Raw genomic sequence first — 16054 nt, 5'->3', positions numbered from 1 at the left:
TAAATATGTCAAAGTATTAGCATCTCGTTCGTAAGATTTTTCATAAATAGTATTAGCATTCCAAGAATTGAAACAGAATAACAACAACAACAACATATCAACAGAATCCCACAAGTGTCCATGATGGAGTGCAAAGAGGATAGCGTTTTTGGGACCTTACCCTACTCGTAGAGATAGAGAGATCACTATAATAACAAATAATGTCATTTTTATATTTATATCCACTATTTTTATTTTGTTTATTATCTATATATACTCGTTTAATAAAAAATCAATGAAGTGGTATCCCATGACACTTGGAGCGAGGTATATTTGCCTTTGAATTATAAAAGCTTCTCATTAATTAGGAGTAATTAGGCCAACGTAAAGTTTAGGTGTACACTGAACAAAAATCGACAAGTTCAGGGGGGACCTAGACCATTCTGCCATTAAAAAATGAACAAGAGAATTTCTGTGTTTGATCGTACACTGATTTAGTTTCCTTATGAATTCGCATTGTCTTAGACTAAAAGGATATTTAACAAATGTAAGTCATAAATCCAAAACATTACATTGTATTTTCTAGACGATTATGCTACAGAGCCTAGATATTGGACTTCTCAAATATTGAAATTAACCATATTTGCAGATCTTTTTGAATTCCGCCCTCTTCTCTTTTCTTTTTCATCCATATTTAGAAGTTTTTTCCCTTGTTGGTTGGTAAGAGGAGAGGGTTTGATGCAGAGAAATTTCTCTGTTGTGTTATTATGTGTATTGTTGATCAGGAGCGGCTCTAAGGTAAGGCAACTAAGGCCTTTGCCTTAGGCCCCAGTTATTAAGGGCCCCAAAAAATAGAAATTACTATATTATTATATATATAATTTATATATTTGTTATTAATAAGAAATTTCAAATTTTAATATTTTTTAATTGAGTCGAGGTTGCATGGTTGAACGATTACATAATCATAAATTTTTCCCTCATTAAATTAAATAGTTTTTTCTAATTTCTCATCAATTCTAATTTTTCTTTCTCTATGTAATATTCTCATCAAGAATATTCATATAGGGGATCTAAAGGCATCACCATTATGATCTAAAATACCAATGCCGTTATATTTTCAAGTTACATTCTTTTAGACCCTTCACACCTTAATTCATTCATTAAAGTTTTGTGTACTATATATTGAATATTTATAGGTACATTTGCTTGTGAGAACTTGGCATCATTTGTGATAGAAGTAACCTTGGCGACTTATTTCAATGGAGTGATGCATTGTGATGTAGCTAATGCAGCAACTCAATTTACAAATTATTCAGGAACCAGTTATATTCTTACTGTCCTTATGGCCATCCTAGCAGACACTTATATTGGCAGATTCAAAGCTGTTCTTATTTCATGTTGGATTGAGTTCTTGGTATGTACTGCATATCTTAATATTTACCAAACTGAGTTTTTAAGTTCTATGCCTGGATGGTGTAAAAAGTATTTATATAATCATACTAGTTATTGGGTAATTAAAGATAATTTTTTATGATTAACATCAATTGATAACTTGATAAAACTGGTACCTAACATGTAGAGGTAGAGCAAAGATTTCAATATTAGGTTCATTTGAAATCAGTACTTCGATGCAAAACATAATTTTACATGCAGTAGTAGATACAGTGGGTTCAATGATAAGAATCTTAAATGTTGCACTGATAAAAATTAAATCCTAGATCCGCCTCTGCTATCTTAGGTTCATTTTGTAAGAATAGCAAAAATTGAATGGATAATATTGTATCATGTTAACTATTCCAGAACAAGACATGTACAGATTTATGTTGTGTTTTTTGCTCTACATATCATTTGTGAATGACATCTAATTATCTTCTGATAAATTACGTCAAACACCCCTTTAATATGATTCAGATATAGATACACTCCTTATAATCTAAAAAGTAAACACTTATATCCTATGTTGCTCGGACATTTTTGAAAGATCCACTAGGGGTGCGGCATATTTTTCCGAGAATCCGAGCAACATCGCTTATACCTTTATATTATGGAAATGTTACACTGATGAATCCCCACTAATTGACAGGGATTAGGACTGCTAACATTTCAAGCTCACTTTCCTAAATACAAGCCACAAATTTGCAACATTCTTGATCCAACTTCAACATGTGAGAAAGTTTTGATGGAAAAACTGCAGTCCTTTTATTTATTGCTCTTTTTTTAGTAGCACTTGGCTCAACAGGAGTTAAAGCAACATTGCCTTCACATGGTGCTGATCAATTTGATGAAAAAGAAAAGAAAGAAGCAATTCAAATGTCAAGTTAATATATTCAATTGGTTGTTATTAGCAATATGCATTGGTGGTTCAATTAGTACAACATTTATTGTGTGGATTCAAGAACATAAAGGATAGAATTGGGGATTTTTTGTGAGCACATTGGCTATGTTGTTTGGTGTAGTTAGCGCGGAAACAATAAAAACACAGTAATTAACGTGGTTCGAATCGATGTGATCCTAGTCCACGGAGAACGGCCGGCACTTTTATTAATATCAAGGGAGAAAGTAAGTTACAAGATTGAATACTCTTAGGTTCTATGTTCTGTCCTAAATAAATCCTAGCTAGCATGTATTTATACTACTAGGTCTCATCCTTTCCTAGAAAGTATTTAAATCCTAATAACACTCGAAAACCAACAAAGAAAAAAGTTTCCTTTTATTTCTTTCCGCTTTTGAGTAGGAATTGGCTCGAAATATCTTCTCAACTTCACAATGTCCACCTTGAGATGAATTTCAAGCTTCCATATGAACGTCATTCAGTCCAATGTCTAAGCCTATGTGAGCTTATAACTCCGTGTAGGAAACAAGAGACACTAACCGAAACCTTGTACATACTAGTAGCTCTACCTTGCCCTGCTGTTCTCCATCCTGATGCATCAGTTGATGCGAACTCCTGCCAAATACATACAATGACTGAACTATACCAGAAGAACCACCTTGGTCAACATATCCGCTACGTTGTCCTTTGTGTCAACCTTCAAGACCTTAATTGTGCCTTGTTCAACAACATCACGAATAAAATGGAATCTGATATCAACGTGTTTGGCGCGATCATGAAATCTCTGATTTTTTATCAAGTGAATAGCACTCTGGCAATCACATTTTAGAGTTGGTTCATGTTGAACCCTACTGAATTCTGATACCAAACCTTTCAACTATATAGCCTCTTTTACTACTTCTGCTAATGCCATATATTCAGCTTCTGTTGTGGACAAAGTAACTATAGACTGGAGAGTTGCCTTCCAACTTATGGAACTACTCCAAGAAAGTAAAGATGGCGGGTTGTTGATATCCTTCTATCAAGATCACCCGCAAAAATCGTAATCCACATAACCAAGGGCCGAGAAGCCTTCATTTCTCATCCTACAAAAAGTTAGACCAACATTCGAAGAACCTTTAAGATATCTCAATATCCACTTAATTGCTTCCTAATGTGTCTTACCCGGATTAGACATAAATCGACTTACCACACTCACTGCTTGAGCACTATCAGGCCGAGTGCAAACCATAGCATACACAATGCTACCAACTGCACTAGAATAAGGAACTTTTGACATGTACTCCACCTCTTCCTTTGATTGCGGTGCCATCAAAGAAGAAAGTCTGAAATGTTGTACTAACGGTAAAGTAACGGGTTTACATTTATTCATGCCAAACCTCTAAATTACCTTCTCAAGATACTTCTTCTGTGAGAGATGTACCTCACCGTTCTTCCTGTGAATCTCCATTCCAAGGATTTTCTTAGCTTCATCTAAATCTTTCATGTCAAACTCTTTACTTAGCAGTTTCTTCAAATCATTTATCTCCGTCGTACTATTAGCAGCAATAAGCATAACATCAACATATAACAGTAAATAAATATTTGAATTACTAGATACCGTCATATGATACACGCAACTATCAAATGCACTTCTCGAGAAACCTTTAGTAATTATGAACGTATCAAATCTCTTGTACCACTGTCGTGGTGATTGTTTTAAACCATACAAAGATTTCTTCAATTGGCAAACCTGGTCTTCTTTTCCTTCAATAAGGAAACCCTCGGGCTGATTCATGAAGATCACCTCTTCAACTTCACCATATAAGAATGCAGTCTTGACATCAAGCTTATGAAGCTTCAAGTCATAATGGGCAACCAAAGCTAGTAACAAACGAATTGAGCTATGCTTCACGACTAGTGAAAATCTCATTGCAGTCGATTCCCTCCTTCTGACAAAAGCCCTTAGCAACCCATCTTACTTTGTATGTAGCATCTTCTACACCCAGAATGCCATCCTTTTTTTACGAAGAACCATTTGCAACCAATAATTCTCTTCTCCTTCGGTAGACTCACCAAATACTATGTCTGGTTCTTGTGCAGAGACTCCATCTCTTCGGTCATGGCTAAACACATTGATCAGCTTCACCACACATAGTAGCTTCTGTATAGCTTGAGGGTTCCAGATCCTTTATTTTCTCCTTGCGAGCTAATACATAGGCCACAAGATTAGCTTGCTAAGGCTGAGGATAATATTTTGTATTAGGCTTCGGAGTTCGTTTGTCCCTTCTAGTAGCTGTACTATATGGTTCACCTTCGGGTACTACTGTGTGAGATTTTTCATTATATGACTCCACCTGAGTCACTTGATCCTCCTGCTCGGTGAGGTTCATATTTTCCTCCACCGTTTCTGTTGTAAGAACTTTCTGTCCTGCAAACTCAGTAGAAGTCTTTCCAGATCAAGCATGAGGCCTCATCAAAAGTAACATCTCTCCGATTACAAACTTAAGAGGATCTAAACTCCATATTCTATATCCTTTTACCCCTTTAGCATATCCTATAAATAAACCTTTTTGAGCTCTAGGTTCTAGTTTTCCATCACTTACATGATACTATGTGGGACATCCAAAGATTATTAAGTACGAGTAATCAAAAGGTTTACCTATTCATTTGGAGTTTTGAAGTTAATTGCCGACGCTGGAGAACGATTAATAACATAACAAACGGTATTTTTACTGTTCGCCCTTTAACTCCTTAGGCACCTTCGGCATTAGAGTATACATCGTGCTTTCTCAAGAAGAGTGTGGTTCATCCTTTCAGCTACTCCATTCTATTGTGATGTATGCCTAACAGTTCTATGTCTTAATACACCATGAATCTTACAAAAATTGTCAAACTCTTCATTGCAAAACACCAAGCCATTATCTGTTCGAAGACACTAAATCTTTTTGCCACACTAATTTTCAATTAATGTCTTCCAGTTTTTGAAATTCTTAAAGACATCACTTTTAGCCTTTAAGAAGTATACCCAAGCCTTGAGTGAAAAATCATCAATGAAAGTAAGAAGATACCTATTTCCACCTTTGGATGGAACCTGAGATGGACCCTATAAATATGAATGAATGTAGTCAAGTACGCCTTCGATTTTATGCTTGGTTGTGCTAAAGCTGACCCGTTTCTGCTTTCCAAGGACACAATGCTCACAAAAATCAAGTGTACTAATCTTCTCACCTTTCAAAAGTTTTCGGTTGCTCAAAATTGCCAACCCCCTCTCGCTCATATGACCTAATCTCATATGCCACATCTTAGCGTTGTCATCATCCGATAGCGTGAGGTTGCAAAGATTCGGGCAGCACTCAGAAATGGTGTTGCCCATAAGTACATAAAGACCACCCTCCAGTTTGACCTTTACATCACCAGAGAAGCCTTGGTCACCTTGCAGATTCCACCTTCAGCCGCATGCTTATATCCTAGCTTATCAAAAGTACCAAGAGAGATCAGATTCTTTTTCATATCAGGAACATGTCGAACATTAGATAATGTTCTTATGATGCCGTCATGACAATCGTATACGGGCCGAACCAATGCCTCGCTATTTCACATCTTGCTTTACCCATAAGTACGTCCCACTCGTCCGCTCGTAGCTAGTAAACTAATCTTTCAAAGAACATATGAAAGGTACAAGCTGAATCTAAAATCCACTCGCGTGTCCGAATGTCATCTCACAAGGCTTAGCACATAATCTTCTCCAGACGTCTGAGCTACCTGAACCGTAGACGCACTGGTTGTTGTTTTATCAATCTTCTTATTCGGGCAATCCCTCTCAACGTGACCCTTCTGTTGACAACTCTAACATTTAGCATCCTTTCTATTCACCCTTTTCCTAGACTTTGACCTAGCTACTTATTTGCCTCTTCCTCTTTGGCTCGAGTGACCTCTAACTGTCAAACCCTCACCATGGTCCTCTTTCTCATCATTGTTGATATGGTTTCTTAATTCATCCGAATTCAATGCATGTCTTACCATCCGTAACGTGATGCCTCTCTCATCGTACGTCATTGAATTAACTACATCTTTGTACGCCGATGATAATGAAAATAATAGAGTGCACGCTAGTTCTTCATCTCCCACTTTAATATTTTCATGAGTAAGACCCATAGCCAATTTATTAAAAGCCGTCAAGATGATCCCGTAAAGCTGCACTCCTTCATCTTGAAGGTGTGTAAACGCCGCTTAACAACATTCTAGTTGTTGTTGATTTTTTCTAGTAGAGATCTTCAAGTTTCTTCCACAAAACCCGCAGCTGTTTTCTCGGTACTAACTTCACATAACACGTTGTCTGATAAGGATAATTGAATTGCACTAAACGCATCCATCTCAATCTTCTGCTTTTCGGCCTCTTTGGTATTTTTGGGATACGAGTTGTCCAAGGCATAGACTGATCCTTCTCTCCGTAACAACGCCATGATCTTGATCTTCCAAATGTTGAAGTTATTACTTCACCCATCAAAATTCACTACCTCAAACTTCATAGATGCCATAGTCTCCTTGTCTCCTAGATCTCACGACCTATAGGCTCTTGATACCAATTGTTAGCGCGAAAACGATAAAAGCACAGTAATTAACGTGGTTCGGATCGATGTGATCCTAGTCCATGGAGAACGACCGGCACTTTTATTAATATCAAGGGAGAAAGTAAGTTACAAGATTGAATACTCTTAGGTTCTATGTTCTGTCCAAAATAAATCCTAGCTAGCATGTATTTATACTACTAGGTCTAATCCCTTCCTAGAAAGGATCTAAATCCCAATAACACTCGAAAACCAACAAAGAAAAAAGTTTCCTTTTATTTCTTTCCGCTTTTGAGTAGGAATTGGCTTGAATATCTTCTCAACTTCACAGGTGCAATAATATTTTGTGTTGGATTACCATGGTATAGGATATTTGTTATTAAGGGAAGCAAGTATTCATCACAGTAGATTTTCCTGTATTTGTGAAATTATTTTAACATAAGTATTAGTACAACACTAATTGAGTGGATTCAACAACATAAAGGTTCTTGTGAAGGTTAAACATAAGTCTTAGCTATGTAGCTCTTATCTTTCAAAAATGTCGCCTAATATGTCTAGGAATTTCTAAAAGTTACCGCTTTTGGAGGATCAAACATGGGTTTGACAACATTTTTCAGAAGATCTGAGCAACACAGAGTCTTGCCACCACATATAGATTTTCCAAGTTCCTGTTAAAGTTAAACATAAGTCGTAGCTATATGTTGCTAGAATCCTTCAAAAATGCTGCCAGTTGTCTGTCAGATTCTCCAAACCTGGTTGAGTTAAGTGGGTGATTAACCCGACCCGCCAACAAAGGTTACTTGGGCTGAAATGATTTGGTCAAAATGGGAAAAAAAATGTGTCATAACCTAGCCCGCCCAACTCTTACCAAGTTTTAACACATATGTTTATTTTCTTATTATTTATTTCATTACCTAATAAAACATTTTTTTCATAATTGTGGCCTCATATGACATTTAAGAAAGAATTTTAAAAAAATTGACAAGATTTGTCAAAAAAAAAAAAAAAAATTCACGGGGTATCTTATTGGGATATTACTATTAACCTGTACCCACTTTTTAAAAAGCTTTTGCATGTCTACTCACTTCGGAACAACTTTAGACGTGCGATATGTTTGAAATTAGACTTTATAGACAAAAGTGTCTACAGTTACATATGACTGAAGTTCATACATTTTTGCTTGAAGTTTAGACAATAATGGCTGAAGTTCAGGCAAAAATGGATGAACTTCAGGTATACGAAAAATTGACTAAACTTTAGCTAAATAAAGCTTTAGACATTTTGTTTGAAGTTATAGTGACACCGCATGTCTGCAGTTGTTTCGAAGTAGATAGACTTGCAAATTTTTGCGCATTATGGGTATGGTTTAAATAGTAATCTCAAATTCGGGTATCTATGCACTTCTGCTGGTTTCTCAACGATCAAATTTGAGCTACATTGATAGCCAACTTTTAGATAAGCTAAATTGGACGGATCAAAATAGATTGAATTAATAAATAGACGGGTCATTAATCCGTCCAAACTTGAACATGTCATGGTTTTATGGGATAATTTTTGTCACCTCTATCCATAGGCATAACATACTTACAACGGGTTGGGATTGGCTTAGTCCTCTCCGCTTTATATATGACAGCAGCATCCATCTTAGAAGTTAAGCGCAAACAGGTTGGCGCGAGATAACAACATGCTCGACGCGATCCCAATGTTGCAGCCATTGCCTATTAGTGTGTTCTGGCTTTCAATTCAATTCTTCATCTTTGGTATTGCAGACATGCTCAATTGTGTGGGACTTCTTGAATTCTTTTATTCACAAGCACCAAAGGAATTGAAATCAGTGTCATTTTGTTTCCTTTGGACTTCAATGTCAATAGGGTACTTCTTGAGTTCAATTATTGTCAAGGTTGTGAACAAGGCAACTAAAAAAGTTACAAATAGTGGAGGTTGGCTAGCTGGGAATAATTTTAATAGGAACCATTTGAATCTATTCTACTTGTTGTTGGCTGTGTTGTGCGTGTTGAATTTTGGGATTTATTTGATTGTTGCTAGTAAGTATAAGTACAGGGTACAAAAAAGTGTTGGTGATCAAGATGATAGTAGAGTACATGCTTTAAAAGATCAGATGAACAAGTCACAAATGGAAAATTAGTGATATACTGATCTTGATGAAGATTTAAAGTTGTGTTTGTATTTGCTAAATTAGCAAGGAAATTAGTTTTTATTTTTATGTACTTGAGAATTCAGTTGTTTCAAAGTTGAAAGATTAGTTGCTATGCTAGCTTCAATAATTGAAGTGTGTTAGAGCAATATTAATGTTGGTTGTCTAGCAAAAGATGTTTCTATTTTATATCTTGATTTTCTCCATTCCATATTTGGTGAATTGCATCTCTCGTAGGGAAAAAGAATTAAATTTGCCTTGTACAATTCAAGCTTGAGTAACTTTACCCTCTGTTAGTACTTGGGTCTAATTTTATTTTCGCCGTTAAGAAAATGTCTAGCCTTTGATTCCAAATGGAACTCCAATCGGAAGGTAATTTTAAAAACAGTAAAAAGTTTAGGGGTAAATTTGACATCTTTGTCGAACAATTTAGACACGTGGAGCTCAACCATTTTGTGTTGGAGCTCTCCTCTAATGGCAATGGCAAATTTAAGATGATTTGCTAATGGTAGGCAGTGGCGAAGTCAAATATTTTGTCGAGATGTTCAAGTTTTATTATAGATATACAAAAAGGAATTTTTGACTTATATATACATTGAAAGAAATGGAGAAAGAGGACGGTCTTGTCTAAGCAAGGCTACAAAGAAATTAAAGGCATTTGGATTGTTTCCTAATTTTGAACTAAGTAAACAATTTGTTTACTTTGCTCTGATTATTTTGCCATAATTACTTACTTAAATAAATCAAATTATTTAACAAACTCAACCATTAAATCCGAAGACTTTTTTTAAAAAAAAAAAAAAAAAAGTCTGTGATGATTAAATCAAGATGCACGCGCTATTAAAAAAAAAGATGCACGCACTATGCACATATACTTTGGAATTAGTTATTAGTTAATTATTAACTCTGTAAATCTCTCTCATTAGTAAATAGATTATAGCCATCAACTGACTTTGATTTCTCCTCCTATTTATTTGTTCAAATCATTTATATTAAATTTAGTACTAACATTATGCACATATTATCCTAAATAAAATAATTTTGTGCAAAAACTGCTTGAGCAAGATTTTAAGTAAAATCAATACTTGAGATGGCAATCATGGCAGACAATGAAATCGGTGGGAGAACAAATAAGAAGGGCTAGTAAAAATGGCATGAATCTATGGCTACTATTCCAACTCCAAGATAACTAAAAATACAATGAAATAAATCAAGCTGCAGAGTGTGGAGGGATATACAAAGCCCAAGTGGAATTTCTAGTGACTCTGATTGGAAAATATTCATTTTAATTTGATAGTAATTGGAGTCCTAACAACATGCTTCTAGAAATCCATGATATCGATCTCAGGACAAAACGCCCAGAAATTTCACATGTTCGGTTGAAGGATATCATATATTTGGCTTGTTGGTTCATCTTGGTGAAGACAATCTTGATAGGCTCAACCACCGTATGAACTCCTAGAATTAATTTGAGGGATGCTAATAACATAAGTGGAGTTTGCATCACCAACATTTTTAACTATCTTTGTATATTTTTATTCTTTGATCCAAGTATAATGGAGAAAGAAGATAGTGCAGCTCCACCTCATATATGCTCGATAGTAACGCGCAATTGACACCTTGATGTACAATGCACACAATCTCCTTTTTCGTGTAGCCAAGGCGACACAAGTATTTGATAAGCCATGCTATCCTGTGGTTTGGTGTTTTGACGACGTGACAAACCTACTTGAGGAACCAGTTACGCTGATAGAAAGACCAGGTCTCCTGAAATGTTCATACAGTTAACTTTATAGTTGTAAAGCTGCTGCCACTGTAGCAGTACAACAGAGTAGCGTATAGCAGCAGAGTTGCTTTATGGGTTGTCATCTTCACTCTTTCTCATATTCAAACATCTTGCTAAAGTGAAGATATGATTCTTGCAAAATTCAAAAATTGTTCAGATCTAAAAGTGCAAGTCTTCACACATCAAGGTGTGTTCAAGAACAAAGTTTCAACAAATCCAAGGACCTATTCTTCCACAACTGAAGCTGTGTTAAGTCCTAGGAAGTGTTAAATTTCTATTCTTTTGTTCTTAAACTTGTAAACCTACTTTTCTCTAAAGGAAGCTATTTGTAGGTTTCTCAAAGTCTCAAAAGTTGCTTGTAGGAAGTTTATTTCCTCAAGCTTTTGAGTGGTACACTAGGCTAGAGTTAGTCTAAGTGTATTAGTGTGTGAGTGGCTAGAGTTAGTCACGGTATTGAATTCTCAAAGGGTGCCTTTGAGTGGTACACTAGGCTAGAGTTAGTCTAGGTGTATTAGTTCGCTTGGCTAGAGATAGTCAAGAGTTGCTTGCAATAGGGTGTATTATAAGAGTTAATTCCTAGATTGCAAGAGTTGTAGTTGGCTGATTGCTGGAAGTGGAGTTGAAATCCTACATGGTAGGTCGTGGTTTTTAATCCCTTGAGCAAGGAGTTTTCCACGGTAATATCCTATTATTTACTACTGCACTACATCAGGGAACTGGTATTCAACCAGGTCCCTTATATATTGTTTGGTGGACGCACCGTCTCTAGCAGTATTGACTGTAGTTTACGTACGTGTTGGATATCATAAATAAGCCCCGAATTTCTTGCTTTTGATGGTTTTACAGGCCAAGACCAAATACATCAACAGGAAGTTTCCTTTCATCAAGGATGGGCTGACCCTTGCGGCTAGATGTTGGAGTCATAATTGTGGATTTAATTGCAGCTGGTGACCAATCAGGGTGCATGCTTTTGAACAAAACCGCAATGTCGCTTAGGTGGGGGCAAGAAATTTAGATGCATGAGATGATGTAACATGTCGAATTTATATACTCCAAGAAGAAAGGCCAAGCATGTAGCGAGAATATTCAATCCAGGGCCGATTATACCAAGCTTTAGTATGCCTGGACTTACAAAGGTTGAGACCCCAGAGGAAAAAAGATGCTACAGATGGTGCATTTTTAAACCCCATCTCTGTTCCTTTGAAATGGATCCCCACCTTAGCCGTGGAGGATGAGTTTATGCAGGCTTTTATCTTTTCTTCTTCAGCATAACCCAAATTAGTTGCTGGAAGGACGTTAGCAACTTCAAAAGTACTGATATCGCGGAGGACTTTTGAAATGACAAGAATCACGGCGACTCCACCCCTCATCCTTTACCGCTTGGCCTTGATAAATTGCAGGCCCTTTATCATCATCACAAACCACAATCTTGCCTTTAATATCAGTGATTTCCAGTGATTGTGGTTCACATTGTGCCGTCTTTTGATTGTACATGATAAAGTATACCAAGGGAAATAAGGTACAACGGAAGTCTTTAAGTTGGACAAGTGAATCGCCATCATACACTTTGCCATTTTTTAGCAAGGGCGTTGCTATTTTTTCATTTTCTTGTAAATAAATTTTTATCAGCATCATTTTCTGTATTCTAGTTTAAAATATGCATAGAGACAATTATTTTTTTATTTAAATAATAAATGGAAAATTTATTTAAATAATAAATGATAAAAATTGTGTCTCTATACATATTTTAGAAGCTAGTTGTGTAGGACACACACAACCCGTGTCAATAAAATTTATTTACAAGAAAATGAAAAAATAGCAACGCCCGTGCTAAAAAATGGAAAAGTGTATGATGCGATCCACTTGTCCAACTTAAAGGCTTCCCTTGTACCTTATTTCCCTTGGTATACCTTATCATGCATAGCGCGTGCATCTTCTTTTAATCATGCATTCATTTTTAAATAATTTATAAGTGCTCAACCCTTTGTGCTGAAAAAGAGCACCGTTGGGTTCGAAACGTCACAACACTTCTCATAGTGGCCATGATACAAAACCGGTCAACTACATTCGTTTCAAGATAAGCCCTGCACATTAAGTTCCTTAAAAGCAATCTGGAACTGAATTATAACCTAGGATTGAAAAAATTATTTATTATTCTCTCCATTTTGTTTGTATGTTTTCCTCTTTAAATGTCGACACTGCTTACGGAAAATCCTGCGTACGCCACTGGTACTGTACATATAATGAATGCATGATTAAAAGAACATGCAAGTGCTATGCGCGGATGTACCTTTAGATTAGCTATTGCCTATTACTCTCTCTTTCACTCACTCACTCACTCACTCACTAATAAACTGAACTTTAATTTTCCTCTTATTTATCTGTTCAAGAATTTAGTACTAACGCTAAAAAAATTGTGCAAAAACAAGACTAACCCTAACGATGCATTCGGATGAAAAAATGCACGTGACTTGCACATTTGGTTTCCTCCCACTTTGAATAATAATTTCAACAGTATTTGCTAAATTAGTATTTTTATATACTTGATTCAGTTGTTTGAAAGTTGGAAAATTAGTTGCTTTGCTAGCTGCCAAATATTGTAGTCATTGCCTCTCCTAAAAAGTGTGCTAGAGCAATACATATTGTTGGTTGTCCAGCAAAAGATGTTTTTATAAATTTTGTATCTTGATGTGCTTCATTCCATATTTTTGCCCCTGTTAGAGTGTTGGCTTTTACTTACGATAAAAATTTCGAATTTGTTTTTGATTCCTAATGAAATTCAAATTTGTGCATCATTTTAAATTATTAAAATCAAAAGTTGAAAGGTAAATTGATTTGGAACCTTTAATTACGAGAATTTGACAACATGGAGCTTATTGTGCGGGAACACCTAGAATGGCAATGGTGATACAATGCAAATTTGGTAACTACAAAGGTATAAATGGACTTAAGAATACAGTGAAAAATAAAATCTAGCAACTTCAAATAATACATAGACAAATTTAACTGATTGAGTTGTTTAGGTGGTGGAATAAGATGGCTTTGATGCCCCTTTCCTCATTGAAATTCAAAGTTCTTTATCTGCTTTATTTCGTGTGTTTTAATTTAATTAATTAGACACGAATTTATTTTTAAAAAAAGTGGAATTTTTGAATTTATAATGTTAAAACAAAATAATTTATAATATATCAGAATATTTTTTAAATCTTATAATGTACCGCTTAAATGTTAAAAATCAATATATAATATAAAGCTTGGTATAAACAAGGTGATGTGGCACCTCTCTATGGTCATCATTCTTATTTATCTTTTTAGCTCCTCTTTTTTACCTTTTTTATATTTTCCCCTCATTTTTTTTAATCAAAGAAATAACTATAATCTACCCTATTTATTGAGTTTCATTAAATTCTGCCATATTAATTCATTGTGTATTAATTAGTTATTGTTGTATACGATTGGTTTTCTTCGATCAACAGTATGATCGTTAACCCAAGAAGATCCTATAAGTTATGAGGGACTCTGTGTATTATTTTCTCAAGATTGAAGGTGGACTGATAATACATGAATAACCAAACCCTACATAAAATAATACATAAATTTCTTCATAACTAATCCTTGTATTACTAAATACCCGCATAACTCGAACCAGCTACCAATCAACCCCGGGCTCGTTTGGTACAAGGGATAAGAGATAAATAATCTCGAGATTAAATTTGAGATGAGTTTATCCCATGTTTGGTTAGGATAAAATTACGGTATAACTAATCTCGGGATTAGTTATCCCGGGATTGTAGTGTTATTTTATCCCTTTGAGAGGATGGGATAACTAATTCGGGGATAACTAATCCCAGGATAAGTAATCCAGGATAACTTTTTTCGACCAAATAAATGATGTTACCAAATATGTAGGTAAGTTAAAAAGTGTTTGTAAATTGGTTTTGTGGCTTATAAACTTAGTCAAACATCCCTCAAATCATTGTAAAAATCTACTATTAAAAAATTACAATAAATAATAGATAGGAATCATAATTTTTAAAAGAGCGCCAAAAGATTGAGCTACATCAAAGTTTAAATGTTTGGATTCGCATCTGCGTGTCTGCACTCGATATATATACTTTACAGAGAATCAGTTCACTCCCACAATCCACTACCAAAAAAGGGCATATTTTTTGAAAAATTACAGTAACTCGTGATTTGCGTGGAAGCTGTTCGATGAAATGACTGAGAGAAAACTCAATAAACAAAGAATTCGACGGGGATATTGCCTTCTTTCTCTTATTCTCAATAAACAAAGACCACGGCAATGAATGGTGAATTTATCACCTTTTGATGAAATCAAAACACTATCAATACTAATAAAGTGAGCAACTCCTGATTTGTGTGGAAGCTGTTTGATGAAATGACTGAGACAAAACTCAATATAGAAAAGACCATCGCAATAGAACGGGGATATTCACTACTCATAACAAAAATAAATTAATAAACACTGATGAAAAAAATTATTAAAATTAATTTTCAACTTTAGAAATACCAAGACAAAAGTAATTGTTTTCAAAATCTCACTACTGTCACAATTTATATGGCATTTCTTTTTTAGTACGTAAAAAAAATGTCGAACACATATTTAGAAACAATTTAATTTTATGAAATGATTTTACGATCACACAATTATATAAAACATTTGAATACAAATTTCAAAAGTAAATTCATCTTTCTTACTTCTTAGCTAAAGTCGAATGATACGATCTGTAAATTCGGATGGAGGAAATTAGTAAAGAACTACTTCGTCTAACTAATGCTCAATTCTCAAGAAACATCTAACAAATAGGGGTAGCTCAATAAACTATACGCTGTATATATTATTTTTCTTAATGGGCGTGAAAGAAGCTAAAGAGACTTATGCTTTGTTTGGCGAGCATTTTTCAAAATCTTTTCTTTCGATAAGTCTTATTTGAAAAAAGTGAGGTGTTTGGTAGCTTTTGGGAGAAAATAAGTGCTTCAAGGGAGTTTTTCGAAGTAATTTTCAAAAAAAATAAACTTTTCTTTGTACAGCGCTTTTTGAAAAGTACTTTTGAGAAAAATACTGTAAAAACACTTTTAAAAGTTTGGTCAAACACTAATTCTTTGTAAAGTGTTTTTTAAATTAATTATTGAAACCTATTTTAAATCGAAAATCTTTTTGAAAAGTACTTTTAAAAAAAATACTTTTAAGAATAAGTTAATTTTAAAAACTTGGCCAAACAGACTAT

At 34.9% G+C, this 16054-nt stretch overlaps 1 pseudogene; it reads left to right on the top strand.

Moving 5' to 3' along the window:
* The window catches only part of LOC132038242 (protein NRT1/ PTR FAMILY 4.5-like), an 18862-nt pseudogene extending 9852 nt beyond the window's left edge, over positions 1 to 9010 (top strand).
* Positions 9011 to 16054: the final 7044 nt, after the last annotated feature.

This window comes from Lycium ferocissimum, chromosome 11, assembly GCF_029784015.1.
Source record: "Lycium ferocissimum isolate CSIRO_LF1 chromosome 11, AGI_CSIRO_Lferr_CH_V1, whole genome shotgun sequence".
Classification (NCBI taxonomy): Eukaryota; Viridiplantae; Streptophyta; class Magnoliopsida; order Solanales; family Solanaceae; genus Lycium; species Lycium ferocissimum.
Note: the sequence above shows the minus strand (reverse complement) of the source record. Positions and strands in the feature narration are given on the sequence as shown.